At 40.9% G+C, this 17,406-nt stretch overlaps 10 non-coding genes and 1 pseudogene across 10 annotated transcripts; 10 read left to right on the top strand and 1 right to left on the bottom strand.

The window, feature by feature from the left end:
• Window positions 1–9,114: 9,114 nt before the first annotated feature.
• Window positions 9,115–9,188, bottom strand: TRNAN-AUU (transfer RNA asparagine (anticodon AUU)). The gene has a single exon. It is a non-coding gene; the product is annotated as a tRNA-Asn (tRNA).
• Window positions 9,189–12,027: 2,839 nt separating this feature from the next.
• LOC135015630 (U1 spliceosomal RNA) lies at window positions 12,028–12,191 on the top strand. The gene has a single exon (XR_010213848.1). It is a non-coding gene; the product is annotated as a U1 spliceosomal RNA (small nuclear RNA).
• Window positions 12,192–12,343: 152 nt separating this feature from the next.
• On the top strand, window positions 12,344–12,478 carry LOC135015687 (U1 spliceosomal RNA; annotated as a pseudogene).
• Window positions 12,479–13,177: 699 nt separating this feature from the next.
• Window positions 13,178–13,341, top strand: LOC135015718 (U1 spliceosomal RNA). The gene has a single exon (XR_010213912.1). It is a non-coding gene; the product is annotated as a U1 spliceosomal RNA (small nuclear RNA).
• A 152-nt stretch (window positions 13,342–13,493) lies between these two features.
• LOC135015654 (U1 spliceosomal RNA) lies at window positions 13,494–13,656 on the top strand. The gene has a single exon (XR_010213870.1). It is a non-coding gene; the product is annotated as a U1 spliceosomal RNA (small nuclear RNA).
• A 671-nt stretch (window positions 13,657–14,327) lies between these two features.
• Window positions 14,328–14,491, top strand: LOC135015717 (U1 spliceosomal RNA). The gene has a single exon (XR_010213911.1). It is a non-coding gene; the product is annotated as a U1 spliceosomal RNA (small nuclear RNA).
• A 152-nt stretch (window positions 14,492–14,643) lies between these two features.
• Window positions 14,644–14,806, top strand: LOC135015690 (U1 spliceosomal RNA). Its single transcript, XR_010213895.1, has one exon. It is a non-coding gene; the product is annotated as a U1 spliceosomal RNA (small nuclear RNA).
• A 665-nt stretch (window positions 14,807–15,471) lies between these two features.
• LOC135015620 (U1 spliceosomal RNA) lies at window positions 15,472–15,635 on the top strand. Its single transcript, XR_010213838.1, has one exon. It is a non-coding gene; the product is annotated as a U1 spliceosomal RNA (small nuclear RNA).
• Window positions 15,636–15,787: 152 nt separating this feature from the next.
• On the top strand, window positions 15,788–15,950 carry LOC135015663 (U1 spliceosomal RNA). The gene has a single exon (XR_010213877.1). It is a non-coding gene; the product is annotated as a U1 spliceosomal RNA (small nuclear RNA).
• A 671-nt stretch (window positions 15,951–16,621) lies between these two features.
• LOC135015711 (U1 spliceosomal RNA) lies at window positions 16,622–16,785 on the top strand. The gene has a single exon (XR_010213905.1). It is a non-coding gene; the product is annotated as a U1 spliceosomal RNA (small nuclear RNA).
• Window positions 16,786–16,937: 152 nt separating this feature from the next.
• LOC135015648 (U1 spliceosomal RNA) lies at window positions 16,938–17,100 on the top strand. The gene has a single exon (XR_010213865.1). It is a non-coding gene; the product is annotated as a U1 spliceosomal RNA (small nuclear RNA).
• The last annotated feature ends 306 nt before the right edge of the window (window positions 17,101–17,406 follow it).

Here is a 17,406-nt window from a genome sequence, read left to right as displayed (position 1 = left end):
AGGGTTATCCTCTGATGCATCTGAAGATGCGATCCGGACCACTTGTCCAACAGATCCCACTGAAAGATCCGTGCATGGAACCTTCCGAACGGAATTGCTTCGTAAGAAGCTACCATCTTTCCCAGGACTCGCGTGCAGTGGTGCACCGACACCTGTTTTGGTCTTAGGAGGTCTCTGACTAGCGATGACAACTCCTTGTCCTTCTCCTCCGGGAGAAACACCCTTTTCTGTTCTGTGTCCAGAACCATCCCCAGGAACAATAGACGTGTTGCAGGAACCAGCTGCGACTTTGGAATATTCAGGATCCAGCCGTGCTGTTGTAGCACCTGCCGAGCAAGTGCTACTCCGATCAACAACTGTTCCTTGGACCTCGCCTTTATCAGGAGATCGTCCAAGTACAGGATAATTATAACTCCCTTTTTTCGCAGGAGTATCATCATCTCGGCCATTACCTTGGTAAACACCCTCGGTGCCGTGGACAGACCAAACGGCAGCGTCTGGAATTGGTAATGACAGTCCTGTACCACAAATCTGAGGTACTCCTGGTGAGGAGAGTAAATGGGGACATGCAGGTAAGCATCCTTGATGTCCAGTGATACCATGTAATCCCCTTCCTCCAGGCTTGAGATAACCGCCCTGAGCGATTCCATCTTGAACTTGAACCGTTTTATATACGTGTTCAAAGATTTAAAATTTAAAATGGGTCTCACCGAACCGTCCGGTTTCGGTACCACAAACATTGTGGAATAGTAACCCCTTCCTTGTTGAAGGAGGGGTACCTTGACTATCACCTGCTGCAAATACAGCTTGTGAATTTGCCTCTATCACAGCCTCCCTGTCCAAGGGAGATGTTGGCAAGGCAGATTTTAGGAAACGGCGAGGGGGAGACGTCTCGAATTCCAACTTGAATCCCTGAGACACTACTTGTAGAATCCAGGGATCCACCTGTGAGCAAGCCCACTGATTGCTGAAGCACTTGAGATGGGCCCCCACCGCACCTGGCTCCACCAGTGGAGCCCCAGCGTCATGCTGTGGACTTAGCGGAAGCGGGGGAGGACTTTTGTTCCTGGGAACTGGCTGTATATATATATATATATATGCACACACACTCATGTATATACATGTATACACAAATACACGTATGTACATGTTTATGTATGTCTTCAGGATCTCTTGCACTTACATGTGCAGCAGAGTACTGCAATGGAAGCATGCTGGGCCCATAACCCAGAGGTAGGCAGATTGAAACTATCCTCTGCTATATGCATTTTTTTTTGTTAATTAAAGTAATCCAAAACTGGGATTGATATTTTGTCTCTTTTATTTTTACTTAAAGTACAATAACTTTTACCATTTTAATTTGTTTTAATAGTATATTGACAGTATTGTTTTCTTTCAAAAATCCACTTCATTTTCTTTACCCTATTATTAAAATGGTAATTGACAAAAACAAACTACATTGTCACCAGAAGAGCAATACAAAATGTACAAGTGATATATTAAAATCATCTTTCCAGCTTGAATTTCAATGATGCATTGGGGCAACGATTTTGTGAGAAACATCTTCACCCTTAAATAAAGATTTTCTTAATTCCTTACCTGTGTGCTAATTAGATATCACCTTGTTTTCATATTAAACAGACTTCCACATGAGAAAGCAGCAAGGATGCAGTGGCGTTAATGTTTCCTGGTGTCAACCTGTATTATTTCAGTAGACATTGAAATGAGGATGCATCTTGCTGCCTTTCCAATGAAGCAAGTTTAATTTAGTAATAGGTGAAAAACCATCCTTACAAAGGTGTTAATCAGAGACTTGGCTTTGTGGACACTTTTCAGAGAACAAATTTGTTAGCATAAAAATAAAGCCAGAAAATAAAGAGCTGTTTAATCACTCAATTGGATTTTTCTGCCAGCATATTTTTTTTCTCTGCAACCCACTGCTAAATTGTGCTTCCTAGCTGTTTTTATAAAATCACTGAATCAAATCTAAATCTGATTACATCAGAGAAGGCCAAGTACCCTACACCATAACAATGGGTTTGAAATTTTGACTTGTCTACTTAAAGATCACCAAAATCTGATAACAAGGTCAATTAGGTCCCTGGGTGGGATTGAACCACCAACCTTTTGGTTAATAGCCGTACATACTAACTGATTGCGCCACAGAGACACTTTGCAAAAGTCCATACTGACAAAGGCTAATAAGCATTCATCTAAAACGTTTCCTAGCAAAACTTTAAAAAGTCAATAATCTGGAGAGTTTTTGTAAGATGTTTCTTCCATCAACCAACGAAGAAACACATTGGTACTTTCCCATGATGAGTGAGTGCTTCAGGATCTCTTGCACTTACATGTGCAGCAGAGTACTGCAATGGAAGCATGCTGGACCCATAACCCAGAGGTAGGCAGATTGAAACTATCCTCTGCTGTATGCTTTTTTTTTTTTTTGTTAATTAAAGTAATCCAAAACTGGGATTGATATTTTGGCTCTTTTATTTTTACTTAAAGTACAATAACTTTTACCATTTTAATTTGTTTTAATAGTATATTGACAGTATTGTTTTCTTTCAAAAATCCACTTAATTTTCTTTACCCTATTATTAAAATGGTAATTGACAAAAACAAACTACATTGTCACCAGAAGAGCAATACAAAATGTACAAGTGATATATTAAAATCATCTTTCCAGCTTGAATTTCAATGATGCATTGGGGCAACGATTTTGTGAGAAACATCTTCACCCTTAAATAAAGATTTTCTTAATTCCTTACCTGTGTGCTAATTAGATATCACCTTGTTTTCACATTAAACAGACTTCCACATGAGAAAGCAGCAAGGATGCAGTGGCGTTAATGTTTCCTGGTGTCAACCTGTATTATTTCAGTAGACATTGAAATGAGGATGCATCTTGCTGCCTTTCCAATGAAGCAAGTTTAATTTAGTAATAGGTGAAAAACCATCCCTACAAAGGTGTTAATCAGAGACTTGGCTTTGTGGACACTTTTCAGAGAACAAATTTGTTAGCATAAAAATAAAGCCCGAAAATGAAGAGCTGTTTAATCACGCAATTTGATTTTTTTGCCAGCATATTTCTTTTTCTCTGCAACCCACTGCTAAATTGTGCTTCCTAGATGTTTTTATAAAATCACTGAATCAAATCTAACTCTGATTACATCAGAGAAGGCCAGGTACCCTACACCATAACAGGGGGTATGAAATTTGACTTGTCTACTTAAAGATCACCAAAATCTGATAACAAGGTCAATTAGGTCCCTGGGTGGGATTGAACCACCAACCTTTTGGTTAATAGCCGTACATACTAACTGATTGCGCCACAGAGACACTTTGCAAAAGTTCATACTGACAAAGGCTAATAAGCATTCATCTAAAACGTTTCCTAGAAAAACTTTAAAAAGTCAATAATCTGGAGAGTTTTTGTAAGATGTTTCTTCCATCAACCAACGAAGAAACACATTGGTACTTTCCCATGATGAGTGAGTGCTTCAGGATCTCTTGCACTTACATGTGCAGCAGAGTACTGCAATGGAAGCATGCTGGGCCCATAACCAAGAGGTAGGCAGATTGAAACTATCCTCTGCTATATGCATTTTTTTGTTTGTTAATTAAAGTAATCCAAAACTGGGATTGATATTTTGGCTCTTTTATTTTTACTTAAAGTACAATAACTTTTACCATTTTAATTTGTTTTAATAGTATATTGACAGTATTGTTTTCTTTCAAAAATCCACTTAATTTTCTTTACCCTATTATTAAAATGGTAATTGACAAAATCAAACTACATTGTCACCAGAAGAGCAATACAAAATGTACAAGTGATATATTAAAATCATCTTTCCAGCTTGAATTTCAATGATGCATTGGGGCAACGATTTTGTGAGAAACATCTTCACCCTTAAATAAAGATTTTCTTAATTCCTTACCTGTGTGCTAATTAGATATCACCTTGTTTTCACATTAAACAGACTTCCACATGAGAAAGCAGCAAGGATGCAGTGGCGTTAATGTTTCCTGGTGTCAACCTGTATTATTTCAGTAGACATTGAAATGAGGATGCATCTTGCTGCCTTTCCAATGAAGCAAGTTTAATTTAGTAATAGGTGAAAAACCATCCCTACAAAGGTGTTAATCAGAGACTTGGCTTTGTGGACACTTTTCAGAGAACAAATTTGTTAGCATAAAAATAAAGCCAGAAAATGAAGAGCTGTTTAATCACGCAATTTGATTTTTTTGCCAGCATATTTCTTTTTCTCTGCAACCCACTGCTAAATTGTGCTTCCTAGATGTTTTTATAAAATCACTGAATCAAATCTAACTCTGATTACATCAGAGAAGGCCAGGTACCCTACACCATAACAGGGGGTATGAAATTTGACTTGTCTACTTAAAGATCACCAAAATCTGATAACAAGGTCAATTAGGTCCCTGGGTGGGATTGAACCACCAACCTTTTGGTTAATAGCCGTACATACTAACTGATTGCGCCACTGAGACACTTTGCGAAAGTTCATACTGACAAAGGCTAATAAGCATTCATCTAAAACGTTTCCTAGAAAAACTTTAAAAAGTCAATAATCTGGAGAGTTTTTGTAAGATGTTTCTTCCATCAACCAACGAAGAAACACATTGGTACTTTCCCATGATGAGTGAGTGCTTCAGGATCTCTTGCACTTACATGTGCAGCAGAGTACTGCAATGGAAGCATGCTGGGCCCATAACCAAGAGGTAGGCAGATTGAAACTATCCTCTGCTATATGCATTTTTTTGTTTGTTAATTAAAGTAATCCAAAACTGGGATTGATATTTTGTCTCTTTTATTTTTACTTAAAGTACAATAACTTTTACCATTTTAATTTGTTTTAATAGTATATTGACAGTATTGTTTTCTTTCAAAAATCCACTTCATTTTCTTTACCCTATTATTAAAATGGTAATTGACAAAAACAAACTACATTGTCACCAGAAGAGCAATACAAAATGTACAAGTGATATATTAAAATCATCTTTCCAGCTTGAATTTCAATGATGCATTGGGGCAACGATTTTGTGAGAAACATCTTCACCCTTAAATAAAGATTTTCTTAATTCCTTACCTGTGTGCTAATTAGATATCACCTTGTTTTCATATTAAACAGACTTCCACATGAGAAAGCAGCAAGGATGCAGTGGCGTTAATGTTTCCTGGTGTCAACCTGTATTATTTCAGTAGACATTGAAATGAGGATGCATCTTGCTGCCTTTCCAATGAAGCAAGTTTAATTTAGTAATAGGTGAAAAACCATCCTTACAAAGGTGTTAATCAGAGACTTGGCTTTGTGGACACTTTTCAGAGAACAAATTTGTTAGCATAAAAATAAAGCCAGAAAATAAAGAGCTGTTTAATCACTCAATTGGATTTTTCTGCCAGCATATTTTTTTTCTCTGCAACCCACTGCTAAATTGTGCTTCCTAGCTGTTTTTATAAAATCACTGAATCAAATCTGATTACATCAGAGAAGGCCAAGTACCCTACACCATAACAGTGGGTTTGAAATTTTGACTTGTCTACTTAAAGATCACCAAAATCTGATAACAAGGTCAATTAGGTCCCTGGGTGGGATTGAACCACCAACCTTTTGGTTAATCGCCGTACATACTAACTGATTGCGCCACAGAGACACTTTGCAAAAGTCCATACTGACAAAGGCTAATAAGCATTCATCTAAAACGTTTCCTAGCAAAACTTTAAAAAGTCAATAATCTGGAGAGTTTTTGTAAGATGTTTCTTCCATCAACCAACGAAGAAACACATTGGTACTTTCCCATGATGAGTGAGTGCTTCAGGATCTCTTGCACTTACATGTGCAGCAGAGTACTGCAATGGAAGCATGCTGGACCCATAACCCAGAGGTAGGCAGATTGAAACTATCCTCTGCTGTATGCTTTTTTTTTTTTTTGTTAATTAAAGTAATCCAAAACTGGGATTGATATTTTGGCTCTTTTATTTTTACTTAAAGTACAATAACTTTTACCATTTTAATTTGTTTTAATAGTATATTGACAGAATTGTTTTCTTTCAAAAATCCACTTAATTTTCTTTACCCTATTATTAAAATGGTAATTGACAAAAACAAACTACATTGTCACCAGAAGAGCAATACAAAATGTACAAGTGATATATTAAAATCATCTTTCCAGCTTGAATTTCAATGATGCATTGGGGCAACGATTTTGTGAGAAACATCTTCACCCTTAAATAAAGATTTTCTTAAATCCTTACCTGTGTGCTAATTAGATATCACCTTGTTTTCACATTAAACAGACTTCCACATGAGAAAGCAGCAAGGATGCCGTGGCGTTAATGTTTCCTGGTGTCAACCTGTATTATTTCAGTAGACATTGAAATGAGGATGCATCTTGCTGCCTTTCCAATGAAGCAAGTTTAATTTAGTAATAGGTGAAAAACCATCCCTACAAAGGTGTTAATCAGAGACTTGGCTTTGTGGACACTTTTCAGAGAACAAATTTGTTAGCATAAAAATAAAGCCAGAAAATGAAGAGCTGTTTAATCACGCAATTTGATTTTTTTGCCAGCATATTTCTTTTTCTCTGCAACCCACTGCTAAATTGTGCTTCCTAGATGTTTTTATAAAATCACTGAATCAAATCTAACTCTGATTACATCAGAGAAGGCCAGGTACCCTACACCATAACAGGGGGTATGAAATTTAACTTGTCTACTTAAAGATCACCAAAATCTGATAACAAGGTCAATTAGGTCCCTGGGTGGGATTGAACCACCAACCTTTTGGTTAATAGTCGTACACACTAACTGATTGCGCCACAGAGACACTTTGCAAAAGTTCATACTGACAAAGGCTAATAAGCATTCATCTAAAACGTTTCCAAGAAAAACTTTAAAAAGTCAATAATCTGGAGAGTTTTTGTAAGATGTTTCTTCTATCAACCAACAAAGAAACACATTGGTACTTTCCCATGATGAGTGAGTGCTTCAGGATCTCTTGCACTTACATGTGCAGCAGAGTACAGCAATGGAAGCATGCTGGGCCCATAACCCAGAGGTAGGCAGATTGAAACTATCCTCTGCTATATGCATTTTTTTGTTTGTTAATTAAAGTAATCCAAAACTGGGATTGATATTTTGGCTCTTTTATTTTTACTTAAAGTACAATAACTTTTACCATTTTAATTTGTTTTAATAGTATATTGACAGTATTGTTTTCTTTCAAAAATCCACTTAATTTTCTTTACCCTATTATTAAAATGGTAATTGACAAAAACAAACTACATTGTCACCAGAAGAGCAATACAAAATGTACAAGCGATATATTAAAATCATCTTTCCAGCTTGAATTTCAATGATGCATTGGGGCAACGATTTTGTGAGAAACATCTTCACCCTTAAATAAAGATTTTCTTAATTCCTTACCTGTGTGCTAATTAGATATCACCTTGTTTTCACATTAAACAGACTTCCACATGAGAAAGCAGCAAGGATGCAGTGGCGTTAATGTTTCCTGGTGTCAACCTGTATTATTTCAGTAGACATTGAAATGAGGATGCATCTTGCTGCCTTTCCAATGAAGCAAGTTTAATTTAGTAATAGGTGAAAAACCATCCTTACAAAGGTGTTAATCAGAGACTTGGCTTTGTGGACACTTTTCAGAGAACAAATTTGTTAGCATAAAAATAAAGCCAGAAAATAAAGAGCTGTTTAATCACTCAATTGGATTTTTCTGCCAGCATATTTTTTTTCTCTGCAACCCACTGCTAAATTGTGCTTCCTAGCTGTTTTTATAAAATCACTGAATCAAATCTAACTCTGATTACATCAGAGAAGGCCAGGTACCCTACACCATAACAGGGGGTTTGAAATTTTGACTTGTCTACTTAAAGATCACCAAAATCTGATAACAAGGTCAATTAGGTCCCTGGGTGGGATTGAACCACCAACCTTTTGGTTAATAGCCGTACATACTAACTGATTGCGCCACAGAGACACTTTGCAAAAGTCCATACTGACAAAGGCTAATAAGCATTCATCTAAAACGTTTCCTAGAAAAACTTTAAAAAGTCAATAATCTGGAGAGTTTTTGTAAGATGTTTCTTCCATCAACCAACGAAGAAACACATTGGTACTTTCCCATGATGAGTGAGTGCTTCAGGATCTCTTGAACTTACATGTGCAGCAGAGTACTGCAATGGAAGCATGCTGGGCCCATAACCCAGAGGTAGGCAGATTGAAACTATCCTCTGCTATATGCATTTTTTTTTGTTAATTAAAGTAATCCAAAACTGGGATTGAAATTTTAGTCTCTTTTATTTTTACTTAAAGTACAATAACTTGTACCATTTTAATTTGTTTTAATAGTATATTGACAGTATTGTTTTCTTTCAAAAATCCACTTCATTTTCTTTACCCTATTATTAAAATGGTAATTGACAAAAACAAACTACATTGTCACCAGAAGAGCAATACAAAATGTACAAGTGATATATTAAAATCATCTTTCCAGCTTGAATTTCAATGATGCATTGGGTCAACAATTTTGTGAGAAACATCTTCACCCTTAAATAAAGATTTTCTTAATTCCTTACCTGTGTGCTAATTTGATATCACCTTGTTTTCACATTAAACAGACTTCCACATGAGAAAGCAGCAAGGATGCAGTGGCGTTAATGTTTCCTGGTGTCAACTTGTATTATTTCAGTAGACATTGAAATGAGGATGCATCTTGCTGCCTTTCCAATGAAGCAAGTTTAATTTAGTAATAGGTGAAAAACCATCCTTACAAAGGTGTTAATCAGAGACTTGGCTTTGTGGACACTTTTCAGAGAACAAATTTGTTAGCATAAAAATAAAGCCAGAAAATGAAGAGCTGTTTAATCACTCGATTGGATTTTTCTGCCAGCATATTTTTTTTCTCTGCAACCCACTGCTAAATTGTGCTTCCTAGCTGTTTTTTATAAAATCACTGAATCAAATCTAACTCTGATTACATCAGAGAAGGCCATGTACCCTACACCATAAGAGGAGGTTTGAAATTTTGACTTGTCTACATAAATATCACCAAAATCTGATCAGAAGGTTAATTACGTCCCTGGGTGGGATTGAACCACCAACCTTTTGGTTAATAGCCAAACACACTAACCGATTGCGCCACAGAGACACTTTGCAAAAAGTACATACTGACAAAGGCTAATAAGCATTCATCTAAAACGTTTCCTAGAAAAACTTTAAAAAGTCAATAATCTGGAGAGTTTTTGTAAGATGTTTCTTCCATCAACCAACGAAGAAACACATTGGTACTTTCCCATGATGAGTGAGTGCTTCAGGATCTCTTGCACTTACATGTGCAGCAGAGTACTGCAATGGAAGCATGCTGGGCCCATAACCCAGAGGTAGGCAGATTGAAACTATCCTTTGCTATATGCATTTTTTTTTGTTAATTTAAGTAATCAAAACTGGGATTGATATTTTTGCTCTTTTATTTTTACTTAAAGTACAATAACTTTTACCATTTTAATTTGTTTTAATAGTATATTGACAGTATTGTTTTCTTTCAAAAATCCACTTCATTTTCTTTACCCTATTATTAAAATGGTAATTGACAAAAACAAACTACATTGTCACCAGAAGAGCAATACAAAATGTACAAGTGATATATTAAATTCATCTTTCCAGCTTGAATTTCAATGATGCATTGGGTCAACAATTTTGTGAGAAACATCTTCACCCTTAAATAAAGATTTTCTTAATTCCTTACCTGTGTGCTAATTAGATATCACCTTGTTTTCACATTAAACAGACTTCCACATGAGAAAGCAGCAAGGATGCAGTGGCGTTAATGTTTCCTGGTGTCAACCTGTATTATTTCAGTAGACATTGAAATGAGGATGCATCTTGCTGCCTTTTCAATGAAGCAAGTTTAATTTAGTAATAGGTGAAAAACCATCCTTACAAAGGTGTTAATCAGAGACTTGGATTTGTGGACACTTTTCAGAGAACAAATTTGTTAGCATAAAAATAAAGCCAGAAAATGAAGAGCTGTTTAATCACTCAATTGGATTTTTCTGCCAGCATATTTTTTTTCTCTGCAACCCACTGCTAAATTGTGCTTCCTAGCTGGTTTTTATAAAATCACTGAATCAAATCTAACTCTGATTACATCAGAGAAGGCCAGGTACCCTACACCATAAGAGGAGGTTTGAAATTTTGACTTGTCTAATTAAATATCTCCAAAATCTGATCACAAGGTCAATTACATCCCTGGGTGGGATTGAACCACCAACCTTTTGGTTAAAAACCAAACACACTAACCAATTGCGCCACAGAGACACTTTGCAAACAGTACATACTGACAAAGGCTAATAAGCATACATCTAGAACGTTTCCTAGAAAAACATTAAAAAATCAATAATCTGGAGAGTTTTTGTAAGATGTTTCTTCCATCAACCAATGAATAAACACATTGGTACTTTCCCATGATGAGTGAGTGCTTCAGGATCTCTTGCACTTACATGTGCAGCAGAGTACTGCAATGGAAGAATGCTGGACCCATAACCCAGAGGTAGGCAGATTGAAACTATCCTTTGCTATATGCATTTTTTTTTGTTAATTTAAGTAATCAAAACTGGGATTGATATTTTTGCTCTTTTATTTTTACTTAAAGTACAATAACTTTTACCATTTTAATTTGTTTTAATAGTATATTGACAGTATAGTTTTCTTTCAAAAATCCACTTAATTTTCTTTACCCTATTATTAAAATGGTAATTGACAAAAAAAACTACATTGTCACCAGAAGAGCAATACAAAATGTACAAGTGATATATTAAAATCATCTTTCCAGCTTGAATTTCAATGATGCATTGGGGCAACAATTTTGTGAGAAACATCTTCACCCTTAAATAAAGATTTTCGTAATTTCTTACCTGTGTGCTAATTAGATATCACCTTGTTTTCACATTAAACAGACTTCCACATGAGAAAGCAGCAAGGATGCAGTGGCGTTAATGTTTCCTGGTGTCAACCTGTATTATTTCAGTAGACATTGAAATGAGGATGCATCTTGCTGCCTTTCCAATGAAGCAAGTTTAATTTAGTAATAGGTGAAAAACCATCCCTACAAAGGTGTTAATCAGAGACTTGGCTTTGTGGACACTTTTCAGAGAACAAATTTGTTAGCATAAAAATAAAGCCAGAAAATGAAGAGCTGTTTAATCACACAATTTGATTTTTTTGCCAGCATATTTCTTTTTCTCTGCAACCCACTGCTAAATTGTGCTTCCTAGATGTTTTTTTAAAATTACTGAATCAAATCTAACTCTGTTTACATCAGAGAAGGCCAGGTACCCTACACCATAACAGGGGGTTTGAAATTTTGACTTGTCTACTTTAAGATCACCAAAATCTGATAACAAGGTCAATTAGGTCCCTGGGTGGGATTGAACCACCAACCTTTTGGTTAATAGCCGTACATACTAACTGATTGCGCCACAGAGACCCTTTTACTTGCCTTACAGAGCAGCTCTGGAGCTGTTACAGTGCCCAGCTGCTGCAAGAAATCAGCTTGAATGCTTAAGGGGCTGGGGCATAGCCAACATGAGCCCCACACCGAAGGAGGGTGGAGGTGTTTAATGCGAACTAGGGGTCATCCAAGCGCCGCAAAAGGCCGCCATGCCCTGCACGCCCCTTTTCTCTTTTCATATGCAGACGAGGGTTGAAGCCAACTTTGACCCACTGCTTGGATGACATCACCATATGCAAATCCATCTGCTGCAGGCCTTCCCCCAAGAATGCTTGCACTAGTTGTTGCATTTGGTTTGTTGTTTGGGGGTGCTTCAGTATTAGGCAGCCTTCTGCCCTCCCATGTTCATCTGAAAATATGTGTTCTCCCTGCAGTTGTTGTCCCCAGATGAGAGTTCCCTTGTGCTGCCTCAGTTGAATCTCCTTTACTTGACAGAGATGTGCCTGAGCAGTGGCCCTCCCCAGCTCTATCCCAAATCATACTTATTTTGCATAGGAGATACCATGGTCATGAAGATTGTTCTCCCAGGGTGAGGTTCATTCATTGCATTCTGGGTATGCTGACCCCTATGATTTCCACAAATGTGGGAAACTCGACTGCATTATTTGTGGTAGTGGGGGACTGTGTTTGTGCTTTCCTCTGGTCAGCTCTGGTAAAAGTCAGATTTCTTTGTCTCAGATCTTCCTCTAGCCTTGTTCTTTTTTCTAGAGTTCCCTTGCGCTGCCTCAGTTGGATCTCCTTCACTTGACAGGGGGGTACCCGAGCAGCAACCCTCCCCAGCTCTAGCCCAACTCCTACTTACCTGCCAGGTGAGATACTATGATCATGAAGGTGCTTCTCCCAGGGCAAGGCTCACCCATTGCACTCTGGGTGTGCTGCTCCTGCGATTTCCCCAAATGTGGGAAACTTGACTGCATAATTTGATTTTCCCCTGGTCGGCTCTCGTATAATTCAGATCTCTTTGTCTCAGGTCTCTCTCCAGCCTAGTTTGCTGTCTGTTTCCACTTCTCTTTTCTTGAGCCGCTCCCTTCTATGCCCTAGCGCACTATCCTGACTTCTCCCGTCTGCTTACTTTGTGCTTTCCATTGCACAATGCAAACTACAGGTAGTACTGCAGGGCCCACACCCTTTTACTTGCCTTACAGAGCAGCTCTGGGGCTGTTACAGTGCCCAGCTGCTGCAAGAAATCAGCTTGAATGCTTCAGGTGCTGGGGCATAGCCAACATGAGCCCCACACCGAAGGAGGGTGAAGGTGTTTAATGCGAACTAGGGGTCATCCAAGCGCCGCAAAAGGCTGCCATGCCCTGCACGCCCCTTTTCTCTTTTCATATGCAGACGAGGGTTGAAGCCAACTTTGACCCACTGCTTGGATGGCATTACCATATGCAAATCAATCTGCTGCAGGCCTTCCCCCAGGAATGCTTGCACTAGTTGTTGCATTTGGTTTGTTGTTTGGGGGTGCTTCAGTATTAGGCAGCCTTCTGCCCTCCCATGTTCATCTGAAAATATGTGTTCTCCCTGCAGTTGTTGTCCCCAGATGAGAGTTCCCTTGTGCTGCCTCAGTTGAATCTCCTTTACTTGACAGAGATGTGCCTGAGCAGCGGCCCTCCCCAGCCCTATCTCAAATCATACTTATTTTGCATAGGAGATACCATGGTCATGAAGATTGTTCTCCCAGGGTGAGGTTCATTCATTGCATTCTGGGTATGCTGACCCCTGTGATTTCCCCAAATGTGGGAAACTCGACTGCATTATTTGTGGTAGTGGGGGACTGTGTTTGTGCTTTCCTCTGGTCAGCTCTGGTAAAAGTCAGATTTCTTTGTCTCAGATCTTCCTCTAGCCTTGTTCTTCTTTCGAGAGTTCCCTTGTGCTGCCTCAGTTGGATCTCCTTCACTTGACAGGGGGGTGCCCGAGCAGCGACCCTCCCCAGCTCTAGCCCAACTCCTACTTACCTGCCAGGTGAGATACTATGATCAGGAAGGTGCTTCTCCCAGGGCAAGGCTCACCCATTGCACTCTGGGTGTGCTGCTCCTGCGATTTCCCCAAATGTGGGACACTTGACTGCATAATTTGTGTTTCCTCTGGTCGGCTCTCGTATAATTCAGATCTCTTTGTCTCAGGTCTCTCTCCAGCCTAGTTTGCTGTCTGTTTCCACTTCTCTTTTCTTGAGCTGCTCCCTTCTATGCCCTTGCGCACTATCCTGACTTCTCCCGTCTGCTTACTTTGTGCCTTCCAACGCACAATGCGAACTACAGGTAGTGCTGCAGGGCCCACACTCTTTTACTTGCCTTACAGAGCAGCTCTGGAGCTGTTACAGTGCCCAGCTGCTGCAAGAAATCAGCTTGAATGCTTCAGGGGCTGGGGCATAGCCAACATGAGCCCCACACCGAAGGAGGGTGGAGGTGTTTAATGCGAACTAGGGGTCATCCAAGCGCCGCAAAAGGCCGCCATGCCCTGCACGCCCCTTTTCTCTTTTCATATGCAGACGAGGGTTGAAGCCAACTTTGACCCACTGCTTGGATGACATCACCATATGCAAATCCATCTGCTGCAGGCCTTCCCCCAGGAATGCTTGCACTAGTTGTTGCATTTGGTTTGTTGTTTGGGGGTGCTTCAGTATTAGGCAGCCTTCTGCCCTCCCATGTTCATCTGAAAATATGTGTTCTCCCTGCAGTTGTTGTCCCCAGATGAGAGTTCCCTTGTGCTGCCTCAGTTGAATCTCCTTTACTTGACAGAGATGTGCCTGAGCAGCGGCCCTCCCCAGCCCTATCCCAAATCATACTTATTTTGCATAGGAGATACCATGGTCATGAAGATTGTTCTCCCAGGGTGAGGTTCATTCATTGCATTCTGGGTATGCTGACCCCTGTGATTTCCCCAAATGTGGGAAACTCGACTGCATTATTTGTGGTAGTGGGGGACTGTGTTTGTGCTTTCCTCTGGTCAGCTCTGGTAAAAGTCAGATTTCTTTGTCTCAGATCTTCCTCTAGCCTTGTTCTTCTTTCGAGAGTTCCCTTGTGCTGCCTCAGTTGGATCTCCTTCACTTGACAGGGGGGTGCCCGAGCAGCGACCCTCCCCAGCTCTAGCCCAACTCCTACTTACCTGCCAGGTGAGATACTATGATCATGAAGGTGCTTCTCCCAGGGCAAGGCTCATCCATTGCACTCTGGGTGTGCTGCCCCTGTGATTTCCCCAAATGTGGGAAACTTGACAGCATAATTTGTGTTTCCACTGGTCGGCTTTCATATAATTCAGATCTCTTTGTCTAAGGTCTCTCTCCAGCCTAGTTTGCTGTCTGTTTCCACTTCTTTTTTTTTGAGCCCCTCCCTTCTATACCCTTGTGCACTATCCTGACTTCTACTCCTGTCTGCTTACTTTGTGCCTTCCAATGCACAATGCAAACTACAGGTAGTGCTGCAGGGCCCACAACCTTTTACTTGCCTTACAGAGCAGCTCTGGAGCTGTTACAGTGCCAAGCTGCTGCAAGAAATCAGCTTGAAGGCTGGGGCATTGCCAATATGAGCCCCACACCGAAGGAGGGTGGGGGTGTTTAATGCGAACTAAGGGTCATCCAAGCGCCGCAAAAGGCCGCCATGCCCTGCATACCCCTTTTCTCTTTTCATATGCAGATGAGGGTTCCAGCCAACTTTGGCCCACTGCTTGGATGACATCACTGTATGCAAATCCGTCTTCTGCAGACCTTCCCCCAGGAATGCTTGTACTAGTTGTTGCATTTGGTTTGTTGTTTGGGGGTGCTTCAGTATTAGGCAGCCTTCTGCCCTCCCATGTTCATTTGAAAATATGTGTTCTCCCTGCAGTTGTTGTCCCCAGATGAGAGTTCCCTTGTGCTGCCTCAGTTGAATCTCCTTTACTTGACAGAGATATGCCTGAGCAGCGGCCCTCCCCAGCCCTATCCCAAATCATACTTATTTTGCATAGGAGATACCATGGTCATGAAGATTGTTCTCCCAGGGAGAGGTTCATTCATTGCATTCTGGGTATGCTGACCCCTGTGATTTCCCCAAATGTGGGAAACTCGACTGCATTATTTGTCGTAGTGGGGGACTGTGTTTGTGCTTTCCTCTGGTCAGCTCTGGTAAAAGTCAGATTTCTTTGTCTCAGATCTTCCTCTAGCCTTGTTCTTCTTTCGAGAGTTCCCTTGTGCTGCCTCAGTTGGATCTCCTTCACTTGACAGGGGGGTGCCCGAGCAGCGACCCTCCCCAGCTCTAGCCCAACTCCTACTTACCTGCCAGGTGAGATACTATGATCAGGAAGGTGCTTCTCCCAGGGCAAGGCTCACCCATTGCACTCTGGGTGTGCTGCTCCTGCGATTTCCCCAAATGTGGGACACTTGATTGCATAATTTGTGTTTCCTCTGGTCGGCTCTCGTATAATTCAGATCTCTTTGTCTCAGGTCTCTCTCCAGCCTAGTTTGCTGTCTGTTTCCACTTCTCTTTTCTTGAGCTGCTCCCTTCTATGCCCTTGCGCACTATCCTGACTTCTCCCGTCTGCTTACTTTGTGCCTTCCAACGCACAATGCGAACTACAGGTAGTGCTGCAGGGCCCACACCCTTTTAGTTGCCTTACAGAGCAGCTCTGGAGCTGTTACAGTGCCCAGCTGCTGCAAGAAATCAGCTTGAATGCTTCAGGGGCTGGGGCATTGCCAACATGAGCCCCACACCGAAGGAGGGTGGGGGTGTTTAATGCGAACTAAGGGTCATCCAAGCGCCGCAAAAGGCCGCCATGCCCTGCATACCCCTTTTCTCTTTTCATATGCAGATGAGGGTTCCAGCCAACTTTGGCCCACTGCTTGGATGACATCACTGTATGCAAATCCGTCTTCTGCAGACCTTCCCCCAGGAATGCTTGTACTAGTTGTTGCATTTGGTTTGTTGTTTGGGGGTGCTTCAGTATTAGGCAGCCTTCTGCCCTCCCATGTTCATTTGAAAATATGTGTTCTCCCTGCAGTTGTTGTCCCCAGATGAGAGTTCCCTTGTGCTGCCTCAGTTGAATCTCCTTTACTTGACAGATATATGCCTGAGCAGCGGCCCTCCCCAGCCCTATCCCAAATCATACTTATTTTGCATAGGAGATACCATGGTCATGAAGATTGTTCTCCCAGGGTGAGGTTCATTCATTGCATTCTGGGTATGCTGACCCCTGTGATTTCCCCAAATGTGGGAAACTCAACTGCATTATTTGTGGTAGTGGGGGACTGTGTTTGTGCTTTCCTCTGGTCAGCTCTGGTAAAAGTCAGATTTCTTTGTCTCAGATCTTCCTCTAGCCTTGTTCTTCTTTCGAGAGTTCCCTTGTGCTGCCTCAGTTGGATCTCCTTCACTTGACAGGGGGGTGCCCGAGCAGCGACCCTCCCCAGCTCTAGCCCAACTCCTACTTACCTGCCAGGTGAGATACTATGATCAGGAAGGTGCTTCTCCCAGGGCAAGGCTCACCCATTGCACTCTGGGTGTGCTGCTCCTGCGATTTCCCCAAATGTGGGACACTTGACTGCATAATTTGTGTTTTCTCTGGTCGGCTCTCGTATAATTCAGATCTCTTTGTCTCAGGTCTCTCTCCAGCCTAGTTTGCTGTCTGTTTCCACTTCTCTTTTCTTGAGCCGTTCCCTTCTATGCCCTTGCGCACTATCCTGACTTCTCCCGTCTGCTTACTTTGTGCCTTCCAACGCACAATGCGAACTACAGGTAGTGCTGCAGGGCCCACACCCTTTTACTTGCCTTACAGAGCTGCTCTGGAGCTGTTACAGTGCCCAGCTGCTTCAAGAAATCAGCTTGAATGCTTCAGGTGCTGGGGCATAGCCAACATGAGCCCCACACCGAAGGAGGGTGGAGGTGTTTAATGC

Source organism: Pseudophryne corroboree, unplaced genomic scaffold, assembly GCF_028390025.1.
Source record: "Pseudophryne corroboree isolate aPseCor3 unplaced genomic scaffold, aPseCor3.hap2 scaffold_297, whole genome shotgun sequence".
In the NCBI taxonomy this organism is placed as follows: Eukaryota; Metazoa; Chordata; class Amphibia; order Anura; family Myobatrachidae; genus Pseudophryne; species Pseudophryne corroboree.
Note: the sequence above shows the minus strand (reverse complement) of the source record. Positions and strands in the feature narration are given on the sequence as shown.